This window comes from Symphalangus syndactylus, chromosome 5 (assembly GCF_028878055.3).
Source record: "Symphalangus syndactylus isolate Jambi chromosome 5, NHGRI_mSymSyn1-v2.1_pri, whole genome shotgun sequence".
Taxonomy (NCBI): domain Eukaryota; kingdom Metazoa; phylum Chordata; class Mammalia; order Primates; family Hylobatidae; genus Symphalangus; species Symphalangus syndactylus.
In genome coordinates, this window is record NC_072427.2 from 65442448 (window position 1) to 65459262 (window position 16815).

The window sequence follows — 16815 nt, forward strand, 5'->3', positions numbered from 1 at the left end:
AACACTAAGCTAATCTGTCGTATTAGAAATCAGAACAGTGGCTTCTTTGCATAGTACAGACTGAGAAGGGCACAGGGAACTTTCTGGAGTGATGGAAATGTTCTATATCTTGACTGAGGTGATGGTTACATGAGTACATACATTTGTCAAAACTCAGAATTGTACTTTAAAATTTGTACATTTTACTGTATGTAAATTAAGCCTCAAATTTAAAGTACATTTATTTATTTATTTATTTATTTATTTATTTATTTATTTATTGCAGAGTCTTGCTCTGTTGCCCAGACAGGAATGCAGTGGTGCAATCATGGCTTACTGCAGCCTCTACCTCCTAGGCTCAAGCAATCTTCCTGCTTCAGCCTCCTGAGAGTAGCTGGGACTACAGGTATGTGTCACCACACCCAGCTAATTTTTTCATTTTGTTGTAGAGATAAGGCCTTGCTTAAAATACCTTTATAAGCCAGGCACAAAAACACATACTTTGCATGTTCTCATTTGTGAGAGCTAAAAATTAAAACAATTGAACAACTCATGGAGCTAGAGAGTAGAACCATGGTATGAGAGGTTGGGGAGGGTAGTGGGGTTAATGAGTGTAACAATATACTTGGATAGAATGGATAAGATCTAGCATTTGATAGTACAACAGGGTAACTACAGTCAACAATAATTTATTGTACATTTAAAAATAGCTAAAAGAGGCCAGGCGCAGTGGCTCACGCCTGTAATCCTGGCAATTTGGGAGACCGAGGCAGGTGGATCACCTGAGGTCAGGAGTTCGAGACCAGCCTGGCCAACCTGGTGAAACCCCATCTCTACAAAAAATACAAAAATTAGGCTGGGCGCGGTGGCTCACACCTCCCAGCACTTTGGGAGGCCGAGGTGGGCAGAACAGGAGGTCAGGAGATCGAGACCATCCTGGCTAACATGGTGAAACCCTGTCGCTACTAAAAATACAAAAAAAATTAGCTGAGTGTGGTGGCGTGCGCCTGTAGTCCCAGCTACTCAGAAGGCTGAGGCAGGAGAATTGCTTGAACCTGGGAGGTAGAGGTTGCAGTGAGCCAAGATTGTGCCATTGCACTCCAGCCTGGGCAACAGAGCAAGACTCCATCTCAAAAAAAAAAAAAATACAAAAATACAAAAATTAACCCGGTGTGGTGGCACATGCCTATAATCCCAGCTACTTGGGAGGCTGAGGCAGGAGAATTGCTTGAACCTGGGAGACAGAGGTTGCAGTGAGCCGAGATCGTGCCACTGTACTTCAGCCTGGGCAACATAGCGAAACTCCATTTAAAAAATAAAAAGCTAAAAGAGTATAATTGGCATGTTTTTAACACAAATAAATGATAAATGCTCGAGGTGGTAGATAACACACTTACCCTGGTGTCATTTTTATTTTTATTTTTTTTGAGACAGAGTCTCGATCTGTCACCAGGCTGGAGTGCAGTGGCACAATCTTGGCTCACTGCAACCTCTGCCTCCCAGGTTCAAGCGATTCTCCTGCCTCAGCCTCCTGAGTAGCTGGGACTACAGGTGCACGCCACCATGCCCAGCTAATTTTTGTATTTTTAGTAGAGATGGGGTTTCATCATGTTGGCCAGGATGGTCTCGATCTCTTGACCTCGTGATCTGCCCTCCTCGGCCTCCCAAAATACTGAGATTACAGGCATGAGCCACCACGCCCAGTCCCTGATGTGATTATTATGCATTATATGCCTGTATCAAAATATCTTAATGTACCCCTAAATAGATACACCTGTGCAGCCATAACAATTAATAAAATAATTTTAAAATATCTGAAAAAAATAAGTTTGTACTTCATAGGGTGGTTGTAATTATTAAATGAGTTACCATGGAAAGTGTTTAGAGCAGTACCTGGCATTTAGATGTTATCATATAAATATATAGCATTTATAGTGTGTGTGTGTATATATATAGTATTTACACAGCATTTATATATAGTATTTATAGTCTGAAATCTATGACATTGTGGAAAAGATTTACGTTTTGAAGTACTGTATGTTCAGAATTTTCCATGAAGGAAATTCACAATGTAGAAGGAGGAATCACTTTACCACTGTTTCAGTCTTATAAGGGGTTGTGAGGATCAGATAAGGCCATATATCTCAGCTACATTTGTATTTGATTAATAAAAGAAAATACGGGTGTAGATAGTTGTCATCCAACTTAACTTGCCAACATAATTTCTGTATCTGAGAAATGCTGCTTCAAGTCCAAAGCAGCATAAAATGATGCAAGAACATCACACATTCTCATGACCTGCATATCACATATGCAACAATTCCATGAATGCTCATAGATGCACCAGAAGATATCACCCAGACGTGGTTCTTTAAACTGCTGCTCTGTGAGACTCCTTGGGGAGGGGAAAGAGCTTGACTGCCTGGGTTTGAATGCTGGTTCTGTCACTTATTACATGTGATACTGGAGGAGTTACTTAACCTCCCCAGGCTTCTGTTTCCTCGTCTGTAAAATGGGAATGATACCTACTTCCTGGATTTCTGGGCAAGTTGGATGAGAAAAGCTATGTGTTTCAGAAATAAAAACTGTTGCTGACCTCTGCCGACTGTGGATGCTGGCGATGCAAGTACTCGTTGAGCAGGCTGTCTCGTGTGGGTGACGGTGTGTATTCCCACGAGCAGTCTTGGAGAGGCAGGACCCGGGTGATCTTCTTAGGGAAAGGGGAGAGATGGAGAGTCCAGAGGAAGATCCTGGAGGGAGCACTTGGGGCTGGGCAAGATTCAGAGACTGCTCAGAGAAAGGGTCCACGAGAAACATCCAAAAAGGAAAACAAGGGAAGAGATGTTTAATGGAAAGAAATGCTTCACCCTATTGTATGTATGAAAAATCTCCTCTTTCCTTGGTCTCCTCTATAAGCCTTCAGTAAATCCACCTGTGTAGGTGGCTTCTTTTGGGAGGGGTGGGAGAATTGGTAAACCCTGCTTCGAGGATTCCTTAGGGAGGAAAGGTAGGCTGCAAAACACCCACATCTGAGTTACTTCTGTAATGTGCCTTGCACAGTCCTAGGTTTAGGGTATGTGTGTAATAAGTGACAGACATTTTACGTCGTGTTATATGTGTGCACACATTCTGGTAAAAACTTGCCTCACTTCACGCCGCAGGCTCGTGTCAGCGGCCCAGCACGAGTGTTTCTATGACAACCATGGCGTCTCTGCGCCTTCAAGGTGGGCGCTCGTGAATGGGAATGTGGGTATAGTGGGTTCCAGTTCCGCCAGTAGACCAGCAAATCCTCCCTCTTTTGGCAAATTATTCTCTTCCACTCGCCACTTAGCTTCACGCTGGTCGTAGGTGCCGGGCAGTGGACCGCGTCTCCGCTCTTCTGTCCCGCAGCTACCGCGCAGGTCCAGGGCCCGCTCCAGGGGACCTGGCCACGGTGGCTCCTAACCCGGGCAGATAACAGGCCTCTGTGCGCTCCGCTTGACCCCAGCGCGGCCCCAAGCTCCGAGGCGGGCTGGGGGCGTCCTCACTGCACGCCCTCTGATCGTGGCTCTGGGCTCACGCCTCTAGCCGCCGCATAAGAGCCGAGGAGCGTGCAGGGGCAGGTTCCCTGGCCGGACGCTCCCTCCCCAGGGCCCGGGTCAGGGTCAAGGTCTCGACTCTGCCCGTACGCAGCACCGCCCCTTGGCGCAGAGCCCGCGGGAACGTGCAGGCCACCCCAGCGCCGACGTCGCGCAGCCGGTTCCGCCGCCACCGCCAGGGCGGAGACTGGCTGCCCGCTTGGACCCGGCGGCGGGGCGGAGTGGAGGCCTCGGGCTGGGCAGCCGCGCGGTGCGGGCTGTATGTGCCTCCCACGACGGCCCGTGGGGCCTGCGCTCTGCCCGATCGGATGGAAAAGAACGTTTTAGATTGGAGTTTTAAGACGACTCTCCCGATGCCGCTTGAACTGGGTACAGGCGTGTGTAAAAACAGGGTCACAGGCTCTGTGCATTCAGTGGTGATGCAACTGTGGCTGAGCGCCAATCGCTCCGGCAGGCAACGCCAGACAGGCAGCCCTCCAAACCCACAGAGGAGCGCGACCCCTCCCCATGTCTGCACCCCACCCGCCTCTGCCCTCCTCTCTGCTCCCCAAATCTCTACTTTGGGGATAAGTATTAAGTCTCCTGGCTCTGACATCCCACATGATGAATGTCCCTCTGCAAGGATCCAGGGTTGCCCTACACGTGTTTAGGCCCTCTTTTTTCGGGCCTCTGGCTTTAGCCATAGACCTTGGTCTTTGTCCTGCTTTCTCCCCCGCCTCACCATCACCCTGTTTTCCCTATGACCCAGTCTCCTTCCAGCACCCCCGTCCCTTCATCAGCCCCAATCCTGATGCCTGAGCAACTTCATTAAAAGTAACTACCATCCACCATCAGCCCAGGATCACTCAGCTCCTTCAGCTGTAACTCTAGAATTCAACTCTCATAGCTATCCTGGCCTTCATTTCTTAGACTTCACAATTCTGTGGTTATTTCTGGCTCTCTATTCCCCATGCTAACTAATCTCCATCCTTAACATGCCCCCACATGCTGCCCTCCAGCTTTTTTGTCTCCATGGTCCCTGACTCAGACCTTCCCTCCTGAGTGGGGCCTCCCTTGAATCTGGGATCACTGGCCCAGCCCAGCACAGAATCTTCTCCTGGTGTTGGCCTGATGGAGTTTGTGTGTCCTGGTGGTGTCCGCATGTTGAGACTCCAGCTGCTGCCCTGCTCCAGGCCCTAACCCCAGCCTGCATCCTCATGTGTGCTCCCAAGCCTGTCAGTGGAGTCCAGAGGCTTGGCAGGACCCTCTTCTGTCCAGCAGGCCTGCCACAGTCCACAGAACAAATTCCAGCTCCTGGTGCTTCTGCTGAAGGAATTGGAATCCCATTTCTTTTTCTTTTTCTTCTGTGTTTGTTTTTTGTTGTTGTTGTTTTTGAGACAGAGTCTTGCTCTGACACCCAGGCTGGAGTGCAGTGGTACCATCTAGGCTCACTGCAACCTCTGCCTGCTGGGTTCAAGCAATTCTCATGCCTCAGCCTCCCGAGTAGCTGGAATTACAGGCGGGTGCCACCATGCCCGGCTAAATTTTTTTCTATTTTTAGTAGAGATGAGGTTTCACCATGTTGGATAGGCTGGTCTCAAACTCCTAGCCTCAACTAATTAGCCCACCTCAGTTCCCCAAAGTGCTAGGATTACAGGCGTGAGCCACCGTGCTAGCTGGAACCCCATTTCTTAATCTCACCTGCCGTTAAAGGTCCTGCATCCTCCTGGGTCCTCCTAGAACAGAAGTTATACTAGCCTTCATGGTGAAGGAGAAGCAGCGCTTAGCCTCATCCTTCCTCCCGGCACACCCAGAGATGCTATTGGGTCAGCCAAACATTACCACCAAGAATTGGTAAAGGAAACAAAGGCTGGTTTGATCTTCAGAGTCTTGGCTGCTCCTGTTTCCTAAAATTGATAGTGACTACATCGTTACTCTCTGAGTACCTACTGAGTATAGTAAGGGACTCCCAGAAGGGGAAAGCATCGTCCTCTCTCCTGGCTTAACTAAATCCTACCCCTTCCATCAAGGCCCAAGTCCTACACAGCTAAGGGCTTAATTAGAGCCTGCCTTTATCACTCGCTGTGGTCTTCTCTGTCATTGCTGTTTCCAGAAAGAGACAGTGATGTCAACCCTGTCCCTCTGGTGAGCTCTGGAGCATCCGCCACATCTTAAGCTGGACAGCCAATCACATGCCAAGGGAGGCTGGGCTCCCCCTTCCAGGGGCTCTCAGGGTGTGTGCTGTGGATGTGTGCCCAAGAAGGTGTGTGCTCATGGGTCTGTCCTGCCCCAGGAGGCCTCTGTGGAGTTGTTCTTGGCCCATCACTGAGGACATGCTGTGTCCTGCCTCTGGATTCTGGATGACAGCAGGAGTCCATCCTTTCGGGGATTCACAATAAAATACTGCTTCCCACATTTGAGGATTTCTTGCACCATGAAAGACTTTGTGGGGAGGGGCCAACAGGGGATGGCTAACTTTTTACTTTGCCAAGCAAGTTCATTCAAAATAATTACTATTGGCTGGGTGCAGTGGCTCACGCCTATAATCCCAGCACTTTGAGAGGCCAAGGTGGGCGGATCACTTGAGGTCAGGAGTTTGAGACCAGCCTGGGCAACATGGTGAAACCCCGTCTCTACTAAAAATACAAAAATTAGCTGGGCGTGGTGGCATGTGCCTGAAATCCCAGCGACTTGGGAGGCTGAGGCACCAAGAATCGTTTGAACTGGGGAGGCAGAGGTTGCAGTGAGCTGAGATCCTGCCACTGCACTCCAGCCTGGGCAACAGAGCGAGACTCCATCTCAAAAAAAAACAAAACAAAACAAAACAAAAAACCACCATCTACTATCCCATCAGTTCATAAATAAAGACTTTCTAATTCCCAAAATATGGAAATGACATCATTTTAGATTAATATCCATTTGTTTAACTTTTTGTTTTACAATAATTTCACACATTAAATTTGCTACAATAGTATGATGAATTCCTATATACTCTTCACCCAGATTCACCAATTGCTAATGTTTTGCTATATTAGGTTTATGAGTTTCTTTTTTAAAAAAAAATTTTTTAAGACAGAGTCTCACTCTGTCACCCAGGCTGGAGTGCAGTGGCTCAATCTCGGCTCACTGCAACCTCTGTCTCCTGAGTTCAAGCAATTCTCCTGCTTCAGCCTCCGAAGTAGCTGGGATTACAGGTGTACACCACCATGCCCAGCTAATTTTTGTATTTTGAGTAGAAACATGGTTTCACCATGTTGGCCAAGCTGTTCTGGAACTCCTGACCTCAAATGATCCACCGTCTCGGCCTCCAAAAGTGCAGGGATTACAGGCATAAGCTACTGTGCACAGCCTTGGTTTACGATTCTCTCTCTCTCTACATTCATACACACAGAGAAAGAGAACACGTGCACAAGACAGAATACTCTCTGTTTATATAAATTTCTTTACTGAATTATTTGAGAGTAAATTATAGACATTGCACCTCTTTACCCTGAAATACTTATGTACTATCACCAAAACCAGGAAACTTAACATCATTGAAATAATATTATAATCTACATAATTGATTAAAATTTTGCCAATTATTCTAATAATGTCCCCTCTCCCTCCCCCTGCTGCTACTTCTCTCTCTTCTCCCCTTCTCCTCCTCCCCACCCTCCTTTTCTTCCTCCTTCTCTACACCCTCTTCCTCTTCTTTTTCTTTTCTTTTTCCTCTTCTAGGCATTGCTTTCTCTGGCCCAGGATCCACTCTAGGATCACACGTTGCTTTTGGTTGTCATGTCTCTTTAGTTTCCTTCAATCTGTTGACAGTTTCCTCAGGCTTTCTTTTGTCTTTCATGACATTGACATTTGTGTGTATAAAAATTACAGGCCTGTTATTGAGTAGAAGGTCCCTCAGTTGGAGTTTGTCTGATGTTTGCTCATGGTTACACTCAAGTAATGCGTTTTTGCCAAAATGCTACAGAAATGATACGTCCTTTCTCAGTGCATGACGTCACAAGGCATATGACATTGGTTTGTCCTATTTAAGAGATGTTAACTTTGCTCTCTTAGTTAAAAGGTTGGCCACCAGATTTCTCCACTGTCACATTACTATTTTCGCCTTCGTAATTAGTAAATAATTTGTTAGTGGATTAATAAGTCTTTTAAAGGAAATAAAATCTTCATTTTACGTCTTCCTAAGTGAGTTTTTTTTTTTTTTTTTTTTTTTTTGAGATGGAGTCTCCCACTGTTGCCCGGGCTAGAGTGCGATGGCGCAATCTCGGCTCACTGCAACCTCTGCTTCCTGGGTTCATGTGATTCTCCTGCCTCAGCCTCCCGAGTAGCTGGGATTACAGGTGCACTCCACCACACCCGACTAATTTTTTGTACTTTTAGTAGAGATGGGGTTTCACTCGCTTGGCGAGACTGGTCTCGAACTCCTGACCTTGTGATCTGTCTGCCTCAGCCTCCCAAAGTGTTAGAATTACAGGCGTGAGCCACCACACCCGGCCAATAAGTCGTTTAAAGGAAAAAAGCCTTTTTGAAAAATTCATAACATAATCCTTATTTTGGACTGACTTTTAAAAACCCTGGCACAAGGATGCAAGCAAATTACTCTATCAAATTATCTATCAAATCCTTGAGTACTGCACGTGCCAGGTACTGCTCCAGACCCTGCCTTCTCCATCTAACTCCCTTTTTAGTCATCCTGGACAGACTGGCCCCAGGCTTGGGTCCCCAAAGCCATTTCTTGAGCCACTTGAAGGCAGGAGCTGATACAGAGACACAGTAGGTAGTGGTTCTGGAATCTAGGGTACCCAGAGTGTAACAAGGAGACCTGCTGTCAACTCTATGGATACAGCAAGGCTCTTCTGTGATGAAAGAAATAATATTGCTGACATATATGTTTATATTTTAATTAGCTTTCTCTGAGTTACACTGTAGTAACAATAACCCAAAACTCTCAGTGGCTTACAGTAAGAAGGGTTTATTTCTTATGCACATTTTATGTTGGCTGTGGTCATTGGTGGTTCTGCTCTGTGTTGTCCTCTCCATTCTGGGATCTGGGCAGAAGATGTAGCCTCTGTTTGAAATATGTCATCCTCATGGCAGAGAGAAAAGGAAAATGATAGAAGTCTGCCATAGTTCTTAAACCTTCTGCAGGAAAAAGCATAGTCATTTCCACTTACATTTATTGGCCAACGCAAGTCGTGTGACCGTGCCCGCCATTAATGGGACAGTGAAGTGTATTCCTCCTAAAAAGGAGTGCCGCAAGTCACATAGCAAAAGGAGAGGACGTATAATCACCTCACAGGAAAGGATAGAATAAATCAGAACCAATAATGCAACCAACTATGGTAGAATTCTTTTTTTTTTAATTGAAACAGAGTTTCACTCTTGTTGTCCAGGCTGAAGTGCAGTGGTACAATCTCGGCTCACTGCAACCTCCGCCTCCCAGGTTCAAGCAATTCCCCTGCCTTAGCCTTCCGAGTAGCTGGGATTACAGGCGCCTGCCACCACGCCCAGCTAATTTTTTATATTTTTAGTAGAAACGGGGTTTCACCATGTTGGCCTTGCTGGTCTTGAACTCCTGACCTCAGGTGATCCACCCGCCTTGGCATCCCAAAGTGCTGGGATAACAGGCGTGAGCCACCGCACCCAGCTGGTAGAATTATTTTATACAGGTTCTCTGCACCAACCTTCCAATTTACAGAAAACAAAGAGGGCCGGAGGAACAAGTTAAACAACACCATGAAGAAACACTCACTCAATCCAAAATGTGGAACATTCTGTAAGAAAGCCAGCCTGGAGTCTTCAAAAAGGCAATGTTTTTTTTGTTTTTTTTTTTTTTTTGAGACGGAGTCTTGCTCTGTCGCCCAGGCTGGAGTGCAGTGGCGCAATCTCGGCTCACTGCAAGCTCCGCCTCCCGGGTTCACGCCATTCTCCTGCCTCAGCCTCTCCGAGTAGCTGGGACTACAGGCGCCCGCCACCACGCCCGGCTAATTTTTTGTATTTTTTTAGTGGAGACGGGGTTTCACTGTGGTCTCGATCTCCTGACCTCGTGATCCGCCCGCCTCGGCCTCCCAAAGTGCTGGGATTACAAGCGTGAGCCACCGCGCCCGGCCCAAAAAGGCAATGTTATAGAAAAAGAAAGAAGTGACTCTTCCAGCTTAAAGGATACAACAATTCATAAGCTTGGATTGAATCTGATTTTTAAAAATCTGTAATTAGGGACAATTGGGTAAAATGTTATATAAACTAAATATTAGATGATATTAGAGAATTATTGTTAACTTTTTAGGCATGATAATGGTTTTGTAGTTATGTAGGAGAATGTCCCTCTTTTAGGAGATACATGCAAATGTATTCAGAGGTGAAGTGACATAACATTTGCAATTTACTTTCAAAAGGTTAAGCAAAAAAAGTATTCATGGCTGGGCATGGTGGCTCATGCCTATAATCCCAGCAATTTGAGAGGCCGAGGCGGGCAGATCACCTGAGGTCAGGAGTTCGAGACCAGCCTGACCAACATGGAGAAACCGTGTCTCTACTAAAAATACAAAATCAGCTGGGCGTGGTGGCTCATGCCTGAAATCCCAGCTCCTCGGGAGGCTGAGGCAGGAGAATCATTTGAACCCAGGAGGCGGAGGTTGCGGTGAGCTGAGATTGCGCCATTGCACTCCAGCCTGGGCAGCGAGAGAAACTCCGTCTCAAAAAATATATATATATATATATTCATATATATTAAGAGAGAGAGCAAAGTTGTATAACGCTTAAAATGTTGAAGCTTGGTGGAGAGTGGAGGGGTGTTAATACTATTCTTTCAAATTTACTGTTTTTGAAATTCGTAAAAATAAAAAAATAGGAGAAGTATATAGGTGTAGTTGTGATTAATAAAAATAAAGCAGCTGAGTGCAGTGGCCTCACACCTGTAATCCCAGCAGTTTGGGAGTCTAAGGCGGGTGGATCACGAGGTCAGGAGTGTAATACCAGCCTGACCAACATGGTGAAACCCCGTCTCTATTAAAATTAGAAAAATTGGCCAGTCATGGTGGTGGGTGCCATTAATCCCACTACTCAAGAGGCTGAGGCAGGAGAATCCCTTGAACCCGGGAGGCGGAGGTTGCAGTGAGCCGAGATTGCACCATTGCACTCCAGCCTGGGCAACAGAGCAAGACTTGGTCTCAAAAAATAAATAAATAAATAAAGCTCACTTTAAAACGTTTCTGAATTTATCTTAAAGTAACATGAGGAGAAAAAGAAAAATTATTTTAAAAAAGAATAAAATGTTTCTGAACTTATAGTATTTATTAAATCATTATACTTTTCTTTATTGGTTTAATCTCCACTAACAGATGAGGAGAAAGCCCTTAATTTTTATTTTATTTTATCTTAATTTTTTTAGAGACAGGGTCTCAGTCCGTCAACCAGGCTGAAGTGCAGTGCCACGATCATAGCTCACTGTAGCCTCGAACTCCCAGCACTTTGGGAGGCTGAGGCAGGAGGATCGCTTGAGCCCAGGAATTTGAAGCTGTAGTGAGCTATGATCACACTACTGCACAAAGTGAGACCCTGTCTCAAAAAAATTAAAAATAAGTAAATAAGATAGCCTCCTAATTCAGCCTTTCTGGAAAGTCTTAACTAATATACTGTATTATATGAAACACCTTACAAACTTCATATCCACTTTGTCTTGGGAATTTAACTAAGAAAATAACTGTGGATTTCTGTAAAGATTCAGCAACAAGGAAGTTCATCCCAGCATTATTTACTTCAGTGAAAAAAAATGGGTATAATTTAAATGTTCCAACAATAGTTGGTTAAATAAACTATGGCCCAGTCACCCAAAGAAAGGAATACAATACAGCCATCAAAAATGATGTTGTGGGCCGGGCGTGGTGGCTCATTCCTGTAATCCCAGCATTTTGGGAGGCTGAGGTGAGTGGATCATTTGAGACCAGCCTGAGCAACATTCAAAACCCCGTCTCTACAAAAAATACAAAAATCAACCAGGTGTGGTGGTACATGTCTGTAATCCCAGCTAACTCAGGAGGCTGAGGTGGGAGGATTGCTTGAGCCCAGAACGCTAAGGCTGCAGTGACCAGAGACTGCACCACTGCACTCCAGCCTAGGTAATAAAGCGAGACCATGTCTCCAAATAATAAAATAAAATAAAAGGTATTGCAGAACAACAAGTGAAAGATACTCGTACAATGTATTTAACAAGTGGAAAGATACTCGTACAATATATTTAGTTTATGAAACAACAGTATGTACTGTATAATCCTGTTTTTGTTGAAAAAGAAAAAAAAACTTAAAAAAAAGACTGGAAGAATATACACTCAAGTGCCTAATCTTGGTTATCTCTGGAGGTTGGATTTACAGATAATTTTTATTATTTTATTTTTCCTTATATCTACTTTAAAAATGTTATAAAGTGAACATGAATTATTTTTAAATTAAGAAAAAAACATAAAAATGATATTTGAAGGAAGGCTACTGAATTGCCATTTTCTTCTGAAGAACATGAAGGAGCCCCCTTGTGGGTCCCTGGACCCTTAATCAGAGCTGAGACCAACCCGAGCCGCAAGGTGGCAGTGCTGTTCGCTGAGGCTGCCCTGGGGGCTGAGCACTCTTGGGCCACACCCCCGAGAGTGCCCCCTCCCCCAGCTTCCCTTTTACCCCAACACACATGGGCACCACCTGAAAGAAGAGACAATTTGGTGTGCACAGCTGCTCTGCCCCTCTTTGCACCTAAGTCCAGGGTGACAGGGGAGCGGAGACGACAAATCGAGAATGTCCTTTCCTTGGAGGAAACTGGGAGGCGGAAACGACAAATCGAGAATGTCCTTTCCTTGGAGGAAACTGGGAGGCTTCCCCCAACAACCATTGTCTCTAGATGTGGTTCCAGCTGCCAGACTGTGTGTGTGTGTGTGTGTGTGTGTGTGCGCTGCATGTTTTGCTTATTGTATCATTTTTCTTGGATGTTGTGTATTTGTTTTAATGTTTGGAACTTGTTCTTTTATTTCAGGACAATATGAACAGAACACAATGTTGAAGAAAATACATTTACTTTGTACCTAATTCTATGCATATTTCCTTCTGCTTTTCAGTCCACACATTGTTCATCATATTGGAAATCCTTTCTATACCTGCTTTGAAGCAGGATCAATGCACTATACTGACATAATTTCAGCAAATAACTACTGACATGAATTCATAAATGGCATCATTTTGCATTCTGCTCTGTAGGCTTATAATAAAAGTACTTCGTCTACAAAGCAATAATGCAACTTTATTTATAAAATCATTTTCCAGTTAAGAAAATTTTCAATGGTTTATAAAAGTGGACATTTGCACAATCTTTTTCATAATTCGTGAAATTATTTAAAGTGTAAAATTCAGTATTTTTTAGTATATTCACAGAATTCTGCAACATCACCACAATCAATTTTAGAATATAATTGAATCTTGAACAACGTGGATGTTAGGGGTACCAGCCTCCCTGCAGCTAAAAATCCATGTATAACTTTTGACTCCCCTAGAGCTTAACTACTAATAGCCTTCTGTTTACCAGAAGCCTTACTGATAACATAAACAGTTGGTTAACACATATTTTGTATGCTATATGTATTATACTCTTACAATAAACCTAGAGAAAAGAAATGCTATCAGGAAAATCATAAGAAAGAAAAACCTATGTTTACTATTCATTAAGTGGAAGTGGATCATCATAAAGATCTTCATCCTTGTCATCTTCATGTTGAGTAGGCTGAGGAGAAGGAGGAAAAGGGGTTGGTCTTGCTGTCTTGGGGCGGTACAGTCAGAAGAAACTTTGTCTATCAGTGGACCAGTGCAGTTCAAACCTGTGTTGTTCAAGAGTCAACTGTATTTTCATCACCCCCGAAAAAGAAACCCTATATCCGTTAGCAGTCACTCCTCATTTTCCCCTGTATATTTGCTTATTCTAGACATTGCATATAGATGGGATTATACAACGTGTGTCTTTTGTGACACTTTTCTCACTCGGCATAATGTTTTCAAGGTTCATCCATGTTGTAGCACGTATCAGTACTTCATTCCTTTGTAGTGCCAAATAATATTCCATTGTATGGAATTTTATTTATCCATCCATCAATGGATGGATATTTGGGTTATTTCCACTTTGGGCTACTATGAATAATGCTGCTATGAATATTCATATACAAGTTTTTGTGTGGGATACACCTAGGAGTGAAATTGCTGCATCATATGACTGTTTTCCAAAGTGGATGCACCATTGTACGTTCCCACTAACAATGTATGAGGGTTCCAGTTTCTCTACATCCTCGCAGACTCTTGTTATTGTCTATCTTTTTGATAATAGCCATCCTAATGAGTGTTAAGTGGTATCTTATTGTAGTTTTGATTTGCCTCTCCATAATGGCTAGTGGCCATTTCCATATCTTCTTTGGAGCTATGTCTATTCGGATCCTTTGACCATTGTTTAATTGGGTTATTTGTCATTTTATGATTGAGTTGTTAAAGTTCTTCATAAATTCCAGATAGAAGTCCCTTATCAGGTATCTGATTTGCAGATATTTTATGCCATTCTGTGAATTGTCTTTTCGCCTTCCTGTTGGTGTTCTTTGAAGCACCAAAATTTATAATTGTGATAAAGTCCAGTTTATTTTTTTCTTTTGTCACTTGTGCTTTGGCCCATCCCAAGGTCACAAATATTATTCCTATATTTTCTTCCTGTATTTCTTCTAAGAAATATATGGTTTCTCCAAAGTAATGCAGATTATTAAAAAAAGAGAAAAAAAGAAATATATGGCATGAAGGGTGTCAGATAGGGGTCCGATTTCATTCCTTTGCAATTGGATATCCAGTTGTCCCAGCACCATTTTTTAAAAATACTATTTTTTTCTCCGTTCAATTGTCTTGGCACTCTTGTTGAAAATCAATTAATCATAAATGTAAGGGTATATTTCTGGACTCACGATTCTATTCTATTGCTTTATGTCTATCCTTCTGGCAGTACCACACTGTCTTGATTACCACGGTTTTATAGGAAGTTTTGAAATTAGGAAGTGTGAGCCCTCCAACTTTGGTCTTCTTTTTCAAGACTGTTTTGGCTATTCTGGATTCCTGGAATTTCTATATGAATTTTAGAATCAGCTTGTCAATTTCTACCAAAAAATCCAGCTGTGATTTTGCTGTAGATGGCAATGAATCTGTAGATCATTTTGGGGAAAACTGGCATCTTAACCATGTTAAGTCTTCTGATCAATGAACATAGAATGTCTTTCCATTAATTTAGGTGTACATCTGCTTTTTAAATGTTACTGGACAGGTAGCTAAAATATCAGATGGTTCTAGTTTATTCTCAAACACTTGGGTACCTTAAGTAAAGCCTGTTAAGCATGTAGATGTCACTCAGCAAAGCCTGAGGAGGACAATCCCTACCTTTGCAGCACAGACAGTTGCTCAGCATAACTCAAGAGTTGCTGCCACAAGCTGCTGGTTTTCTTTTCTTTCTTTCTTTTTTTTTTCTTGAAACAGTTTCACTCTTGTTGCCCAGACTGAAGGGCAGTGGCGCAGTCTCACTCACTGCAACTTCTGTCTCCAGGGTTCAGTCACTTCTTCCGCCTCAGCCTCCCGAGTAGTGGGGACTATAGGCGTATGCCACCACACCTGGCTAATTTTTGTATTTTTAGTAGAGATAGAGTTTTCGCCATGTTAGTCAGGCTGGTCTTGAACTCCTGACCTCACTTAGGTGATCCACCCACCTCGGCCTCCCAAAGTGCTGGGATTACAGGAGTGAGCCACTGTACCTGGCCAGCTGCTGGTTATCTGTTACAAGAAAAGGTGGATAAGGGCTGGGCGCGGTGGCTCATGCCTGTAATCCCAGCACTTTGGGAGGCTGAGGCGGGCGGATCACCTGAGGTCAGAAGTTCAAGACCAGCCTGACCAACATGGAGAATCCCCGTCTCCATTAAAAATACAAAGCTAGCCAGGCATAGTGGTGCATGCCTGTAATCCCAGCTACTCAGGAGGCTGAGGCAAGAGAATTGCCTGAACCTGGGAGGTGGAGGTTGTGGTGAGCCAAAATCCTGCCATTGCACTCTAGCCTGGGCAACAAGAGCGAAACTCCATCTCAAAAAAAAAAAAAAAAAAAAAAGGAAAAGGTGGATAACTCTCTCTGGATTTATTTTCCTTACCTGTAAAAAAGAAACAACCATAATTACCTCAACTACTTCAGTAAAATTATGTTGAAAAAATTTTTTGAATTATAAAAATAAATAGGTAAAAGATAGTTTATTAAATAGGATATAAAAAGGGTCAATAAACAAATGAAAATATTCTCACTATCAATAGCCAACTGAGAAATGCAAATTAAAGCCACAGTGAAATACACACCCACCAGAATGGCTAAAATTAAAAAGACTGATACTACCAAGTCCTGTTGAACACATGGAACAATTAGAACTCTCATTCATTGCTGGTGGGAGTGTTAAATGGGACAACCACTTTAGAAAACATATTGACAGTTTTTAAAAATAAAACTAACAGACATAACAGTAGTTCCATTTTGTGGTATTTACCCAAGGTAAATGAAAACGTATATTCACAGAAAAGCTGTACATGAATGTTCATAGCTGTTTTATTCACAATAGCCAAAAACTGGAGACAAATATCAGTTGACGGGAGAATGGATAAGTAAATTGTGGTATATCCAGAACAATTAAAGACAAGTCAGTAATTTAAAAGACAAATTATTGATACATACAACATGTATAATCTTTTTTTTTTTTTTTTTTTTGAGATGGGAGTCTCACTCTGTTGCCCAGGCTGGAGTGCAATGGCGTGATCTCAGCTCTGCAAGCTCCAGCCTCCCGGGTTCATGCCATTCTCCTGCCTCAGCCTCCCGAGTAGCTGGGACTACAGGCGCCCGCCACCACACCCAGCTAATTTTTTTTTTTTTTTGAGACTGAGTTTTGCTCTGTTGTCCAAGCTAAAGTACAGTGGCGCGATCGCAGCTCACTGCCAGCTCCGCCTCCCAGGTTCATGCCATTCTCCTGCCCCAGCCTCCTGAGTAGCTGGGACTACAGGTGCCTGCCACCACGCCCAGCTAATTTTTTATATTTTTAGTAGAGATGGGGTTTCACTGTGTTAGCCAGGATGGTCTCGATCCCCTGACCTCGTGATCCACCCGCCTCGGCCTCCCAAAGTGCTGGGATTACAGGCATGGGCCACCGTGCCCGGCCACAACATGCATAATCTTAAAAATATTATGTTGAGTGAAAGAAGCCAG

The 16815-nt window shown here is 43.8% G+C and overlaps 1 long non-coding RNA gene across 1 annotated transcript in view; it reads left to right on the plus strand.

Annotated features, from left to right (window-relative positions):
• The first annotated feature begins 263 nt into the window (after positions 1 to 263).
• LOC134736641 (uncharacterized) overlaps positions 264 to 16815 on the plus strand; it is a 47049-nt gene continuing 30497 nt past the window's right edge. Inside the window, exon 1 of the long non-coding RNA XR_010120757.1 lies at positions 264 to 385. This is a non-coding gene — a long non-coding RNA (uncharacterized lncRNA). The remainder of the gene's footprint in view (positions 386 to 16815) is intronic.